The sequence below is a fragment of the Magnolia sinica genome, chromosome 5 (assembly GCF_029962835.1).
Source record: "Magnolia sinica isolate HGM2019 chromosome 5, MsV1, whole genome shotgun sequence".
NCBI lineage: Eukaryota > Viridiplantae > Streptophyta > Magnoliopsida > Magnoliales > Magnoliaceae > Magnolia > Magnolia sinica.
In genome coordinates this window covers 73,041,754-73,045,768 of record NC_080577.1, presented here as the reverse complement: position 1 = coordinate 73,045,768, position 4,015 = coordinate 73,041,754, and the positions used below count along the sequence as shown (strand labels likewise).

The following is a 4,015-nucleotide window of genomic DNA, read 5'->3' as shown; positions in this document are numbered from 1 at the left end:
CTCCCATGTTTAAGTGGGTAATGGTTTCCATTTCATCTGTTTTTCGCCATGGTTACAGATTTCATGGATTGATGGAGAGAAAATGGCATAACAGGACACATGTGCCAATTTGACACATTTGTATGGGATCCAGGACGTTCATCAGATGAGAAAAAAACAAAAGTCGGGTCCGCAATGCAGATCAAAGTACACAACATTGCAATGTTTTGGATGCTGGTCTATGCACCTCCACCTGTTTTGGCTTTGATACACATACTCATGGGTAGTAGAGGTGCATGCTGGATGACTTGGATTAGTTGGACTTGGATGGTTAGTCATATTTTTTAATATATTCCTTTCAAAAAGTCTGGAAATGAAATCAAATGAAAGTTGTCCATTTGTTAAAAAGCTACAGTTGTTGAGATGCAATACCTGTCACTTGCCCAATCAAGATCTGTAACCCTGCAACAGCAGGTGCAGTTCACAGGCAGAGAACGGCAAATTTTTGCTGCCTTATAAAGGATCCACCATGCGTTTGAAAAGCAAAGATTAAATTATGAGAAGCGTTACAGGTATTTTTTCCAAGTGGCTGATGGGTTTTGCACAATGCAAGAAAAAAAATAATCCTATTGGTGATTAAAGACTTCTCAATGATCAAACACTTAATTCAATAGCTCATTAACTTCTCTCGTTTATTTTTCACAAAGTAACTATATCTTAGACCTTAGTAGGTGTATACTATCTTGCTTGGAACAACATCAGAGGATGTGTTTTGCTGACAAATCTCTAACTGTCGAATTTCTAGAGGACAGTTATGGAAGCTGTGACTGCTGTACTTGGAGGCGGGCTGCGAATTGGTGTTCTTCTTCAGGGTAAGAAGGTTAGAGATGACAACAAAACGCTACTTCAGGCAGGAATCTCTCATGATGATAAACTGGATAGTTTGGGTTTTATACTGGAGCCTAACTTTGCACATTCTCCACCACCTCTGTGCCCGGAAAGTTCTCAGAGTCCACTTCCCTGTGACACAACTCAGCCACCACTGACCAGGTAACAAGACAATTCACGAGTTAGAGGTTTCTGTAATTTGCTGCAGTTGGATGAACTCGAGAAAATTAAAAATAGTGGAGACCGAGTTTCATAAGAATTAACATCTGATGGCCCATTATCATTCCTTTGAATAAAACCCACTACAGTATCACTATTTTAAAATGATTAAAGTGATGTATACATTTTCAAGTTTCTACTGTTTCCTGTGAAGCATAAAAGTTAGTGCCGGTGCAACTTCATAAAAAACTCAGTGTTTTTCTTGTTTTCTGCAACATAATTCATGTTTTTGGTTGGTTTGCTGTCTGGTTAACACTGTATCGTAAATGGTGATGACTTGCCCAAGGTATTTGACATATATGTTGTTTTCCAAGTTAGTAAACTTTATTTTCTGAATAGAAGTTATAAGTTGTTGATGTAAATCAAGGCTGTCACAATTCCTATGGCTTTTTTTATTTTTTATTTATTTATTTTTATTTTAATTCTTAGACATGCTGTTTAAAATTATTCCTGCACCTTTGCCACGTTTTTATAGTTAAATTGGTTGAATGATCATAATCTTCCAACCAATGCCTACAAAAGTTGACAGTCCATATTTACCATGCTACAAATAGTCTGATCATTGATCTGACATCGATGATGTGGCTCTTCTCCTTGATAGCCCATCTGTTTCAAAAACCACTTTGGTCGGATGATCCTAACTTACAATCAATAACTAAAAAATTGAACTTTCCATCATATGCGAAACTGATTTTGCCCTGGATTGAACCCACAGTGCATGCTAAACTGATTTTTCCCTGGATTGAACCTTTCAATCCAGACTATCCACGTAATCCTCTGCTACTGTGCTACATCTGAGTACTTTAGGTTGCAATTGCTAAGCTTGGTTAAATGCCTGAATGATTCCATGGGTACTGGCTATTGATATGATATCGTGTATTTTTGTTTTTGTTTTTATTATAATTTATTTCCTTTTTACACTAATAATAATAATAATAATATTAGTAACAACAACAACAACCCAAATCTTCATGCCTCTACTAATTCTGTTTGTTAAACAGGAATTTGGCAGGTCTATCTTGCAACTCTGCTAATAGCCAAAGTGGAGGGTGTCATGCTTGAAGCTTCTTTTATGTCTGAACTGGCTTCTCGTTATTTGGGATCAATCGGGTTACTTGGAGAGTACTGTCCAACTTCGAGAAAAAAGTATAGGCCCTCTTCAAAAAGAGCACTTTTCCACCATATTAACCCAGGCATGACAAAAACCAAATTGCAGCAACACAAGACATAAAAAAGCTCCAATCGAGCCGATCGTAAGCTTGTTCCATGTCTAATTTCAACGGGATGTTACCCCCACAGACTTTCCTATTAAGGTAACATGAAATGGCCTGAATTCACCAAAAATATATCCATCAATCAGTAATGAGTATCATCCAAATATCCAATCAATCTGATTTTGGGTTCACGACTAGTTACAGTAATTCCCAGAGTCTAGACTATTTAACTTGACGTATGTGCTGCTGCATGTGAACGGATGCGATTCCACATACTTGTGAGCTTAACGTCTGTTTTATGTTTACTTCATGTGTTTTTAGACTTGTTTAGTTGCATACGATAGTTGGCATCATAGCATGTATAATGTTTGATTATAGTAGCTTAGTTTTTGTTTGTGCATGGAGAACTCGTTGAGAAGCCAATGTGTCTGGATCAGTTTGCAGTCATTCTATGATTTGAAGCTCAGATTGGATGAGTATAGTAATTTCACATCTTGAGTTTGAAATTTAATTGTGTTAATTATATTCTTATAAAGAGTTATCTATTTGGTATGACTTAAGGAAATTTAATTGAGAAATCTTGCCATATAATCTTTGGCCATTTTTTTTTCCAGGCAATTGATTTATAATTTTTTCTTAATCGTCTTTTCTAGGACGTTGATTGACAGATTAGGAAATTCGATCTGTAAGATTTTTGGAGCATCTTCCATCTATGGCAGTGCCTATCAAATCAAAGTTTGGATTTTAGAAGTATCATCCCCACTTGTAACAAGCATCATCAAGATACTTGGACCGAATGCCCTAGGAACTTATACTCCCTGTTCTATCCATGAATAGTTTCTAAAGTTAGGTATATGCTTCAAATTCTTTTATAAATTTTGAGCAAGCAAACTCTAGCAAATTCTTTAATTACAATTTTCTTTTCCAGACATTTTTCTCACAGCAGAGAGTGCGATGATCTGCACATGCAAAGTAACCAGAGAAAATGAAGAATGGTGGAATGGTGATGAAATGTTTGGATGATATCTTTTAATTGTAACAGGAGGGCATGGATATTTTGTTTCAGATATTTTGATATGTAACCATGTGCTAATATTTGTTATATGTTCTGTACTTTAATTCATAGAAACTGTTCAATTAAGGTTTGATTTATTTCACTATAGGCATTGTCTGCCTGTAATATGTTAGTTAAAAACTGAAATAGGAAGCAATTTCTTTACAGTATATGCCTAGGAGGGCTTCCATGAATTTTATTTATTGCCTATCATATGCTTAGAATAACCAAGAGTTTCCCTGTATCTTATCGGGGTAAGCTGATATGGATTCAACACTGCCATATCAGCTGATGTGAAACTGATTTTCTGAACCCCACTCAGCAGGCTACGCATTTACTGGGGCTACGGGACCAATGGCTACGGTTGTACTGTGGGGCTAGTCATATTTAGCTACGGATTTTATCCGTAGCTTTTAACCATTTTAACAAAAACTGACGATTTAGCGGCATCCAGCACAACTGTCAGTAAAGGTCGTGGCCGCCGGTAAAGCCTTTACCGACTGAGGCTTTACCGGCTGTTAGCTAACCGCAGGCAAAGGATTACCGACGGTTTTCTTGGCCTTTGCCGGCGGTTTTGACCGCCGGTAAAGGCTAGTTTTCTTGTAGTGACGGGGCCTCATTAGGGTGTCCAAGAGTATATACGCGGATTATCTCTATCATT

The 4,015-nt window shown here is 37.2% G+C and overlaps 1 long non-coding RNA gene across 2 annotated transcripts; it reads left to right on the top strand.

The window, feature by feature from the left end:
• Positions 1-1,692: 1,692 nt before the first annotated feature.
• LOC131247345 (uncharacterized) lies at positions 1,693-3,524 on the top strand. Of its 2 annotated transcripts, none has more exons than XR_009171655.1 (3): positions 1,693-2,399; positions 2,954-3,150; positions 3,229-3,524. It is a non-coding gene; the product is annotated as an uncharacterized LOC131247345 (long non-coding RNA). The 2 variants fall into 2 exon arrangements; XR_009171656.1 differs by having other exon boundaries at positions 1,694-2,339.
• The last annotated feature ends 491 nt before the right edge of the window (positions 3,525-4,015 follow it).